The sequence below is a fragment of the Lagenorhynchus albirostris genome, chromosome 6, assembly GCF_949774975.1.
Source record: "Lagenorhynchus albirostris chromosome 6, mLagAlb1.1, whole genome shotgun sequence".
NCBI lineage: Eukaryota > Metazoa > Chordata > Mammalia > Artiodactyla > Delphinidae > Lagenorhynchus > Lagenorhynchus albirostris.
The window spans coordinates 11,187,746-11,200,662 of NC_083100.1; the positions used below are offsets into that span (position 1 = coordinate 11,187,746).

The 12,917-nt window shown below is 42.0% G+C and overlaps 1 non-coding gene across 1 annotated transcript; it reads left to right on the forward strand.

Moving 5' to 3' along the window:
- Positions 1 to 5,351: 5,351 nt before the first annotated feature.
- Positions 5,352 to 5,455, forward strand: LOC132522556 (U6 spliceosomal RNA). The gene has a single exon (XR_009541293.1). It is a non-coding gene; the product is annotated as a U6 spliceosomal RNA (small nuclear RNA).
- The last annotated feature ends 7,462 nt before the right edge of the window (positions 5,456 to 12,917 follow it).

The window sequence follows — 12,917 nt, forward strand, 5'->3', positions numbered from 1 at the left end:
TCTGGTCTCTCCCACCATGGACTCAGAGGACAGGCTTCCTGAATATGTGTGGTGCTAAAATACATGGTTCTTTAGTGTTTTATCCTAGACTAAGATACCATGAAAGACAGGACCATCATGAACCTCATCAACATCACATTAAAGCCTCAGCTATTGGCCAGTAAACAGGATACAACCAAAAGATGGAGCTGATGAAACTGAAACAAACCATCTGTATGGTCTCAGTGAGCAACTGGGACCCAAAATACCATTTCAATACTTTCAAGTCTGTCCCCAAAATAACATGGAAATCAGACAACTTGGATCATCCAAGAGCAGGAAGATGAAATATCCTAGAGTGAATGATATATATTAGCTGTCTGTGCCTTACCTCATAAAAGTGTGATTTGTTTTGATTTGGATAATAGATAAAGAAATACAGAGCACAGGTCCAATACATATTAAGTGATCAATGTGTGATTATTATTATTATACTAGTACTGTATACAGGCATAGTTCAGAGATATTGCAGGCTTGGTTCTAAACCGCTTCAGTAAGGTGAATATCAAAATGAAGTGAGTCACATGAATTTTTTGTTTACCAGTGCATATAAACGTTATACTGTATTGCACTGCTGATGGCAATGTAAATTGATACAGCCACTATGAGGAAGAGTATGGAAGTTCCTTAAAGAACTAAAAATAGAATTACCACATGACCCAGCAATCCCACTACTGGGCATATACCCTGAGAAAACCATAATTCAAAAAGAGTCATGTACCACAATGTTCATTGCAGCGCTATTTACAATAGCCAGGACATGGAAACAACCTAAGTGTCCACTGACAGATGAATGGATAAAGAAGATGTGGCACATATATACAATGGAATATTACTCAGCCATAAAAAGAAACGAAATTGAGTTATTTGTAGTGAAGTAGATGGACCCAGAGTCTGTCATACAGAGTGAAGTAAGTCAGAAAGTGAAAAACAAATACTGTATGCTAACACATATATATGGAATCTAAAAAAAAAAAGGTTCTGATGAAGCTAGGGGCAGGACAGGAATAAAGATGCAGACGTAGAGAATGGACTTGAGGACACCAGGAGGGGGAAGGGTAAGCTGGGAAAAAGTGAGAGATTGGCATGGACATATATACACTACCAAATATAAAATAGATAGCTAGTGGGAAGCAGCCACATAGCACAGGGAGATCAGCTCTGTGCTTTGTGACCACCTAGAGGGGTGGGAGAGGGAGGGTGGGAGGGAGGGAGACACAAAAGGGAAGGGATATGGGGATATATGTATACGTATAGCTGATTCACTTTCTTATACAGCAGAAACCAACACACCATTGTAAAGCAATTATACTCCAATAAAGATGTTAAAAAAAGTTATACTGTAGTCTATTAAACGTGCAATAGCACTGTCTTTAAAAATAATGTACAAATCTTAGCTAAAAATACACTATTCCTAAAAAAAATGCTACCATGATTGTGAGAAATACATTTGTGAGGGGAGCTCAGCATTCTTGAAGAACTCTGTGGTTGCTCTTCTCTGCAGGTCAGAAATTACAGTAGGAGCTGATACCATTGAAATGAGATACTTAAATGCAATGGAGATAATGGGGTCCTGGGGTAGCAGAGGCCAAGTGCTGTCACTTAATTGCCAAAGACAAGATGGTACGGTTACCACAATGGAGCCAAAGCAGTGATCAGAATAGCCTAACTCACAGAGACCTGTGGTGTTGGCTAGTTAGCATCCCCAGAAAAGAAACAGATGCACAGTCTACTAAATTCTTACTTGATCTGTCTAAGCAGAGGTGTTCAAATTAATTTTAAGCAACTCAATATTCACTCAAAGTTGTAATGGAAAACACTGACATTTGCTTTGTGATAATTTGGAGTCTGATGTTTTTAGTAGAGTAAAAGCTGCCTGGAAACTAATCCACCCAAGGATAAAAGATGCCTGAAATTTAATCCACCCAGGTGTCTTTAATTTAAGTCCAAGGCGAATGAGTTTAGGGGTAGTGGGAAGAAATGCTTGGGCATAGGAGGCAGCTCCACTGGGAAAGTTTTCAAAATGTTTCTTCCCAGATTAGATAGAATGTTGAGACAAATGACTTTATTCTCTACTATGGGCCTTGATCTCTCCCTGCTGTGTGCTGAGTAAACACCTCATATCAATTTTACAATTCACAAATTCTCTCTTTGATGGTGCCCACATTTATTTTGTTGCTTGAGCTTTTATTTCAACTTGCATATTTTTATTCCCAAGATTTCAGATTGGTTGTTTTGATATCAACCTATTCTTATTTCATTTCTACCTGTATTTGCCTTCTAAATTCTTATTCTTTTTTTATGGAAGTGATCCCTTTATTTATCACCTTGAAAATCCAAAAAAAATATTATTTAAAAGACATTGTCAAGAAGAAGTAAAGCTGTCACTGTTTGCAGATGACATGATACTATACATAGAGAATTCTAAAGATGCTACCAGAAAACTACTAGAGCTAATCAATGAATTTGGTAAATTAGCAGGATACAAAATTAATGCACAGAAATCTCTTGCATTTCTATACACTAATGGTGAAAAATCTGAAAGTGAAACTAAGAAAACACTCCCATTTACCAATGCAACAAAAAGAATAAAATACCTAGGAATAAACCTACCTAAGGAGACAAAAGACTTGTATGCAGAAAATTATAAGACACTGATGAAAGAAATTAAAGATAATACAAATAGATGGAGAGATATACCATGTTCTTGGATTGGAAGAATCAACATTGTGAAAATGACTCTACTACCCAAAGCAATCTACAGATTCAATGCAATCCCTATCAAACTACGAATGGCATTTTTCACAGAACTAGAACAAGAAATTTCCCAATTTGTACGGAAACACAAAGACCCTGAATAGCCAAAGCAATCTTGAGAAAGAAAAACAGAGCTGGAGGAATCAGCCTCCCCGACTTCAGACTATACTACAAAGCTACAGTAATCAAGACAGTATGGTACTGGCACAAAAACAGAAATATAGATCAATGGAACAGGATAGAAAGCCCAGAGATAAACCCACACACATATGGTCACCTTATCTTTGATAAAGGACGCAAGAATATACAGTGGAGAAAAGACAGCCTCTTCAATAAGTGGTGCTGGGAAAACTGGACAGCTACATGTAAAAGAATGAAATTAGAACACTCCCTAACACCATACACAAAAATAAACTCAAAATGTATTAAAGACCTAAATGTAAGGCCAGACACTATAAAACTCTTAGAGGAAAACACAGGCAAAACACTCTATGACGTAAATCACAGCAAGATCCTTTTTGACCCACCTCCTAGAGAAATGGAAACAAAAACAAATATAAACAAATGGGACCTAATGAAACTTCAAAGCTTTTGCACAGCAAAGGAAACCATAAAGAAGACGAAAAGACAACCCTCAGAATGGGAGAAAATATTTGCCAATGAAGCAACTGACAAAGGATTAATCTCCAAAATTTACAAGCAGCTCATGCAAGTCAATATCAAGAAAACAAACCCAATCCAAAAATGGGCAGAAGACCTACATAGACATTTCTCCAAAGATATACAGATTGCCAACAAACACATGAAAGGATGCTCAACATCACTAATCATTAGAGAAATACAAAGCAAAACTACAATGAGGTATCACCTCACACCAGTCAGAATGGCCATCAGCAAAAAATCTACAAACAATAAATGCTGGAGAGGGTGTGGACAAAAGGGAACCCTCTTGCACTGTTGGTGGGAATGTAAATTGATACAGCCACTATGGAGAACAGTATGGAGTTTCCTTAAAAAACTACAAATAGAACTACCATACAACCCAGCAATCCCACTACTGGGCATATACCCTGAGAAAACCATAATTTAAATAGAGTCATGTACCCCAATGTTCACTGCAGCTCTATTTACAATAGCCAGGACATGGAAGCAACCTAAGTGTCCATTGACAGATGAATGGATAAAGAAGATGTGGCACATATATACAATGGGATATTACTCAGCCATAAAAAGAAATAAAATTGAGTTATTTGTAGTGAGGTGGATGGACCTAGAGTCTGTCATACAGAGTGAAGTAAGTCAGAAAGAGGAAAACAAATACTGTATGTTAACACATATATATGGAATTAAAAAAAAATGGTCATGAAGTCCTACTAGAGAATGGGCTTGAGGACACGGGGAGGGGGAAGGGTAAGCTGGGACGAAGTGAGAGAGTAGCATGGACATATATACACTACCAAATGTAAAATAGATAGCTAGTGGGAAGCAGCCGCATAGCACAGGGAGATCAGCTCCGTGCTTTGCGTCCACCTAGAGGGGTGGGATAAGGGAGGGTGGGAGGGAGATGCAAGAGGGAAGAGATATGGGAACATATGTATACATATAACTGATTCACTTTGTTATAAAGCAGAAACTAACACACTACTGTAAAGCAATTATACTCCAATAAAGATGTTAAAAAAAAAAGACATTGCCAGTTCTATAAAGTCAATTTCATCTGAAATGAATTCATGTCCTAAGTTTTATTTCATTGTTCTTTCTCAACATTAGATGTTTCCAAATGTGCATTAGTTATTTATTACTGCACAACAAATTACTACAACACTTTATGACTTAAAAAGCACACGTTGATTATCTCACAGTTTCTGAGTCAGGAATCTGGGTACAGCTTAACTGGATCCTCTGCTTCAGAGTCTCTTACAGGCTGCAGTCAAGGTATTGACTGGGCTGTGGTCCCCTCATGGCTTGTCTGGGTCAGGATCCATTTCAAGTTCATGTGACTGTTGGCATAATTCAGTTCTTTGTGGGCCATTGAGCCGAGGTCTTCAATCCTTTTCTGGCTGTTGACTGAAGACCATCCTCAATTCCGTGCCATGTGGGTCTCTGCAACATGGCAGCTTGCTTCATCAAAGTGTACAAGACAAGAAATCAAGAGTCAGCTTGAAGGTGGAAGTTACAGACTTTATGACCTAATCAAGGAAGTGACATCCTACGATTTGTGTGGCATTGTGGTCATTAGCCATTAGATCCAACCAATACTCAAGAGAAGGTGATTTCACAGGTGTGTCAACACCTGGAGGCAAGGATCATTGGGCGCCATCTTAGAGGCTCCTACTACAAAGAGTGTTTGAAACTTGTTTGCAGACTTACTTAAAGAGGTGTTGTAGTTTTGTTTTCATTTCTTTCTCTTCTCACCCCAACTCCCCACACCCTGCTTCTTCCTGTCTGGAAGTTTTGTAGTTATCTTTCCTGCCCCACCCCCAGGATCCATCCCATAGCAGTCATGGGATATCATAGATTATCCTCAAACCACAGATGATTTAAGTCAATCTGTGGTCTCAAATGCGGCATATACACTAAAACTGGAATGAGACAGAGATGATTAGCATGGCCCCTGTGCAAGGATGACATGCAAAGTCATGGAACATTTCATATTTAAAAGAATAAGAGGGGCTTCCCTGGTGGCGCAGTGGTTGGGAGTCCGCCTGCCAATGCAGGGGACACGGGTTCGTGCCCCGGTCCGGGAAGATCCCACATGCCGCGGAGCAGCTGTGCCCATGAGCCATGGCCGCTGAGCCTGCGCGTCCGGAGCCTGTGCTCCGCAACGGGAGAGGCCACAACAGTGAGAAGCCCGCGTACCGCAAAAAAAAAAAAAAAAAAAAAAAAAAAAGAATAAGAGGGGGAAGTGGAGGGGAGAGGAAGAAGAGGAGAAGCAGGAGGAAAAGATTTGCCATCTCAGGACTGTGTCCATCCTCCAGTCTCTCTGGTGGACAATAATTTAGAAGCCACAGCCCCAGGCAGCAAAGAGCAGTAGATATTTTTCAAGACCCAAGAGGACCCACCCTGGCACCTAACCTTGAAAGTGAGCGTGGCTCTGGTCTCCCATCTCATGTGGGATATCTAGTCTCTGCTATCATATCCCCAGTCTCTTAATAGCCCATTTTCAGGCCCAGAACCCGACAAGGCCACGGCTACTGCCTTGCGTTCTGCATTCTCATTCTGTGTCTTCTCCATGGGGGTATTTATCTTGATTTTGAGTCCAGCTATACTATTAACTTATTTTATTTGTTATCCACACTAGATCTTTTTTTGCTTTTTTGAACATAGAGGTTGCATCAATGTGAAAATACTGAACCACTGCTATCCAAAATCTCAGCCTACGATCTCTACTCCTTATAAAACAGCAAAATCTCCACAATTGGAGAAAGTTGTAGAGAAGAACCAGAAAAAGAAAAAAGGAAAGGAGAAGGAGGGGAAAGAAGAGGAGAGGGAAAGAAGGGAATAGAAAGGTAAGGAAAAAGAAAAGAAGCGGTTACCCTGTTGCTTTTAATTAAATTGAAAGAGTGGGGGAAAAGTCTTCCTCCTGGAAAAAATGCATTGAAAACCTCCTTTCCCCTTGGCTTCCTTTCATCAGGCCTTCATTTCACTTATTACTTTGCTAAAGATAGCTGAGAAGACAGAGGCATTGGGAGAGTTTGTGGCAATCTAATGTGTTTTATTTTAAAATGTTTCAATATCTTTTATTGAATGTTGCAGTGTACTGAAAAAATTGAAAACTTCATACACAAAGAATAGGAAGAGGAGAAGAAACAGATTGAATATGTCGGTAAAAGAAACCCGTCAAAAGCCCAAGTGGTCTTAGTCCCACCACTGAATTCTGTATTTGGGTCCTGAAGGGAATGGCCTTGTTCGGCTTGCGGACCAGCTGCTGATGGGCCGTGTCATGTTGCATCAGTGAAACAGGGAAGAGGCTGCACACGTGGGTATAAGGGAGGGAGGAGTCACTGAGGCAAAGTGCTGCTTCACTGGGAGGAGAGGTTAGTCCCCCCTGACCTGGCAGAGCTTCCTATCCGACCTTTGCTTGTGATGCTGCCGCTGTGAAGGTTTTAAAGGCTTTGTTCAAAGATAAATTCTCTCAAGTTTCAGAACAGACAAACCAGGATTCAGTGTGCTCAAATACAACGAAGACAAAAAGAATGTTTTCTCATGGGCATCTAGTTTTCATTTTATTAGAAAATTTGGACAATATTCTGTGATAACTAAGAACACAAAAGGAAAAAAAGAAAAGAAAACCATGCATGAGGACAGGCAAAAACGGAGCAAAGATGGAGCTGAATGGCAGTCAGTTGGATGTATTCATATCCATAAAACCAGACATTAGGAATCATGATTTTTGTTCAGCTGAGTTTACTGATTTGCACAGTTACTCAGGTGCTGGGCTGCATACCTATTTTTTCCATTAGATGTTTCCTATTAGTTTGGAAACTTTGCAGATGGGAAGACTTGAGGTACAAAAGAAAGCCAGGACGAGAGTCCAGGACCATAGAATGGAGGAAAAACAAGCAGAATGGGAAGGAGGGAAGTCTTACCAACAGAATGGGTACCAGCAGCACCAGCCCATCTGGCAGCAGCATTGCTTCCGGCAGCAGCCCTTCTGCTGGCAGCAGCCCTTCCACCGCCACAGCTGCCCACGGTGTCGGGAGAGAGGACTCGGGAGAGGTGAGGAGGGAGACCCAGGAGGGGAGGGAGGTCTGATGCCGCCTTCTACGAAGCCCTTATGTACCATCTTGGGAGAAGGGGGAGGGAGCAACCCAGGACTCCTGACCAGTGGTCACTCCCTCGTTGTTGCCATTGCAGATTCCAAATGGGGTTGTCTGGGGTTATTCCTTGTTTACATTCTTATGGACTATATTTGACCCAATACATTTGCTAATTTTAGCTTTTCTCTTTAAAGTCATTTTAGAAACAAATCAAGAGATGCTAACATGTTGGAAGGGATCTTCATTTTCACAGAAACACAGCTGAATCTTTGAGATTTTGAATCAAGAAGGCACTTGATTACTACCAGCTCCTGTTCCGTTTCTCCTCAATGGTTTTCTCTCCAAATATTCAGTTGAAATCACCCTGCTTTAACAGAAACTTCGAGATGCAGATGAGTAAATATGAATATACAAATTGAAGAAGCCATTCTCTTTCAAAAGTTTCCCATTTGTTACTATTGTGTGCCTTCCACCTCATTAAATTGGCCATTTTCGTTCTTGTGAAGCTACATGTTCACGGCTGTATTTCCAAAATTTTTGGAATGAAATGAAAATAAAATTTGTAAATGAAATGACCCTCTTTTCTTTTTTAACCTCAAAAGTTGTCTATTGGGGCTTCCCTGGTGGCACAGTGGTTGAGTGTCCGCCTGCCAATGCAGGGGACACAGGTTTGTGCCCCGGTCCGGGAAGATCCCACATGCCGCGGAGTGGCTGGGCCTGTGAGCCATGGCCACTGAGCCTGTGCGTCTGGAGCCTGTGCTCTGCAACGGGAGAGGCCACAACAGTGAGAGACCAGCGTACCGAAAAAAAAAAAAAAAAAAAGTTGTCTATTAAAAGCCTGGATCCAAAGCTCTCCTCTCTCACTCTGCAATCTTTCCCTTAGTGCTCACATCCACACCCATGGTTTCCACTTCCACATGTATATGCCTGGACTCGTTCCTTCAGTGTGCACGTCCAGCTTGGAATCTTCTCCAGACTCCGAACTTAGCCAACTTGCAGTCCAGCTTCTCCCTGCGGGTATCTCAGAGGCACTTCCAGTGTCAATTGCCCCAGACTCAAGTCCTAATCTTCTCTGCCCACCCCACCCCCACAAAAAGTAAATTTCTCCACTGTTCCTTACCCATCAAACTGGCAATCTATTAAAAAAGTCATCTTTGAATCCTTCCTTTCTCTCAACCCGTATCTAGTCTTTCACCAAATTCTGTTGATTCTGCCTCTTTAAAAGCTCTCACACCTATTCACATATCTCTGCTCCACTGTGTTGCTCTCCCCTGTACAAGCACCCCCTGAGCAGCTGAAATGCTCTTTGGTCCACATACCACAGAAATGGTTTGGGATCATTGACAACACCACAATCAGCCCTGGGGACGACACAGCATTTCCTCTCACTCAAATTCCTGAAGAACAATCTTACCAGATTGGCAAAATGGGTTCTGAAGAGCAAGCCTGTTGCAAATGAAGCTTGGGGGAAAGTCAGCCACCAAACATCCCCACCAAGGTCTCTGAAGTCTCAGTGATGGCTAGAGATGCTCCTACACCAGCTTGTGTGATGAATAGCCCACTTGCACTTCCATTTTTCCTACCTTATATTTTTACAGCTTCCATGTTGGTCACCAACCCTCAAATCTCACCAGGATCCACAACTACATGCTTTACCTCATAGCCAGAGTCCTTTTTTTCCCAACTTCCCCTGCATCTCTGGCCTCTGCCCCTGCACTCCTCAGGGTACCTGCCCTGCTCTCAGAATCACCTAAGTCAGGCTACTTAGCATAGTGTTTCTCTCAGACATCAACTGATGTCGTATCATCAAAGACAAAACTAGTTCCTCATCCAAAGCTAAACATACCAAGAACTACATCATCAAAATTCAGACTCGTCAGAGGATGTATTTCTGTTTTTAAAATAATCATTACAGCCTGGGTGTGAGAAGACAAATCACAATGGTATGCTTCAGATGAAGAGGTAAAGAATAAAAGCTTCTAGCCTCAGCAGTTCCTGCTGGTCACAAAGCATAATCATGGCCTCTGGCCTTGGCGGTGGACTTTGACTCTGTTGCCATTTTCACATCCCCATCTCCCAACGTCACTTTATTGCAAACTCCTTGAGGTCAAAGATTATACCTTAAACTTCACTGTACTGACCCCCTTGGAAGGTCACAGACCACCTGGCCTAGGGGCTGTCCAATGATGGGTATGGTCTGCAGACCCCCTGACAACCCACACACACAGTCATGTTCCCTGGGCAGTGAGGGATGATAGAGAAGTCTGCCCATCCCTGTTGACAGCCCGGTTCCCAGCATGCTTCCCTAGAACTTTTAGGCCTTTTCAAATTGCATTGGAATATAGTTTTATGAAAAAATTATCAAAACTGAAAATGTGATGAAGACAAAGATATCTAAAAGGGAAGTAATAAGAGATGATGGATTCTTCCATGTAAATCAAGCCAAATAGCAACAGGGAAATGGTCATGTGTCTTCCCTCTCCTGTCCCGAGTCGGTATATAAGGGCCTCCCCCAGCAGAAGGCGGCACCAGACCTGCCTCCCCTCCTGGGTCTCCCTCCTCACCTCTCCCGACACCGTGGGCAGCTGTGGCTGTGGTGGCTGCCTCGGCTGGGGCGGCGGCAGCTGCGCCCCGTGCAGGTGCTCCCGGGTCGGCTGCTGCCCCAGCTGCTGCCCAGCTGCTACGGCGGCCCTGGGGGCTGCTGCAGCGTCCCCGCGGTCTGCCGCCATCGCCGCACCTGGAGCTGCAGCCCGTGTGGCTGCGGCTGTGGAAGGGCTGCTGCCAGCACGAGGGCTGCTGCCGGAAGCAACGCTGCTGCCGGGTGGGCCAGCTCAGCTGCTGGCGGCGTTTGCAGGGATTGGGTTTTTCTGTTGGCAAGTCTTTCCTCCAGCCCTCCCCGTCTCTCCTTCCGTGACCTGGAAGTCACTCCTGTGCACTCAAGGGTTGTAATCTCTGCCACATCACAAATTGATAATTTCAAAAGACCCTGCTATTGAGGTGAACAATAAGAACTGTGCAAACAAGACAGCCCAGCCGCTGTAGACAATTCACATATTGAACAAACTTGAAAATCGAATCATACTTTTTTGCTTTTCTGAAATTCTTTTACACAACTTCAGTGCCCGCACTTGTTTTCACTGTGCCCGTACATTACATGCCATTTCTTCTGTATTCTGCCTAGCAGTGCTGTACTGCTAAAAATGAAATCTTAAATAGAATAATGCACCATACATTGATGGCTAAAGACCTTTTTTTTTTTCTACTTTTATTAATTGTCTTGCTATGAAAAGACCTTCTGTGGTCTCTAAATTCAGGAAAGCTAAATAAAGAAATCCTTGCTGGGAAGGATTTCCCCAGTTGTAAGCTTCTTTTCTTTTACGATCATCAGTTGCACTGATGCGTTATGGAACAATCACAAGCAGGTCTCAGAGCAGCCTGATTTACCCACATTCTGTCTCCTTATCTCATTGTGACACTCATTTCTTTGAAGTCAATGGGAATGTTATTCTTCTTTCCAAAAATTCCTACATCTCACCTTGGTTTGAAAGAACAGGAACCCAGCTTGAGCTGATGCCCCTCCAGAATAACAGCTGGCGTTTCACCCCAAATCAGCCTACCCCATCCCTGAAAAGGATATTCTTAAGACAAATGTAATACATTTCCAAATCTGCCTTAAATCTTTTCTTTTCAAACCTCAGTTGGAAGTATATGGCCTCTGACACAAAACACTTATCACAGAGAGTGATTTTTGTAAGAGGCCATGACCATGGATGGCCTCTGGCTCCTACATAGCAATGGCTCGGTGCCAGGATGTGTTGCGATGGATTGGGAACAGGTGTATGCAGGTGCTACCAAAGTTCACTGACCCAAGGTTAGGCCTGCACCTGAAGATTTAGGTCCTAATTTCTTTTTTACTCTGGTACTACTCTTAGAAATGGTGAAAATATTTTAATTCTGCATTTGCCAGTTTCTGAGAGTGATTCTCTGCCCCATTCTTATGAGAAGAACAAATAAATGAGCAAGACAGATCTAAGATGTTGATCAAGGCCCCCCCCACTCGTTTTATGCACATTAATGTGCAAGAGGATGAAGATTTTTGAAATTTCTGTGTGATATGGGGATAAGGATTACAATGACTCTTAGCTAAGCAACGCCAGGAATATACCATGAGTACCTGACTGTCAGGACCCAGGAAAATTCTCCTTGTGTGTAACTAAGTGAATGCAAGTCTAACATAGAGAGAAAACGTCTACAAAATTGAAGGATCCAATTACTGTACTTAGTAGTTTTAGAAACTGGGAAGAATTAATCTACACTGACTTGTGCCATCTCCTACATTTTTAGAAACTTAATCATTTACCTTTAAACAACAGACTTTCTCAACAATTCAGAGCAAAGGATGGCCTCTGGCCTATTTTCTTTAGAAAGACTCCAGGTATAAAAAACCCGTGTCCTCCACTGTTGGCCTATCCCAATGCACCCTCACCCCGGTACTTCACATCTTCCAGATGTACAACTGAAACCTTCCCTGCTTTCATGTTTCCCCTGGTCCACTGTAGACTTAGATGAGAGTCTGCTCATCAGAACTCTTTATAGACCTGAGGGCAGTCTTCAGTCTTTTTTTTTTCCCCAATAAGCAACAACCTCAAATTTTTAACCTTCAGTAGAGTTAGAATATATTAGTCTATCTCAAAGTGTAGCCCCTGGAGCCTGCATCATTGGCGTAACCTGGGAACTTGTTAGAAATGTAAATTCTCAGAGAGTCTGGAGGTGAAGCCAGTAATCTGTGTTCTAACAAGTCCTCCAGGTGTTTCTGATGCATGCTTGAATTTGAGACCTTTGGACTGTATCAGTATAGGAGAAGAAGCTTTTTTCCATTTAGATTTAGAGAACCATCTCATTATAATAGGCATCTAGTTAACTATTTCTATTTCATTTTTCCAGGGAAGTTTTTTTTTATAATAGAGAAGATGATCTTTGGAAACTAAGGCTAGATGAAGAGTTCTTAGATTTGACAACAAAAATACGAACAGTAAAATAAAAAATTGACAAACTGGACTGCATCAAAATTAAAAATGTTTGCTCTGTTAAAGACCTTGTTGAGAGGATGAGAAGACAACTATAGACTTGGAGAAAATATTTATAAACCACATATCCCACAAAGGACTTATATCTAGAATACATGAATAACTCTCAAAACTCCACAGTTAGAAAGCAAGCAACCAATTAGAAAATGGGCACAAGACGTGAACAGACAATTCACTGAAGAGGATATACCGATGGCAAATGAGCACATGGAAAGGTGTTCTACATCATTAGCCATTAAAGAATGCAAATTAAAACCACAATGAGATATCACTA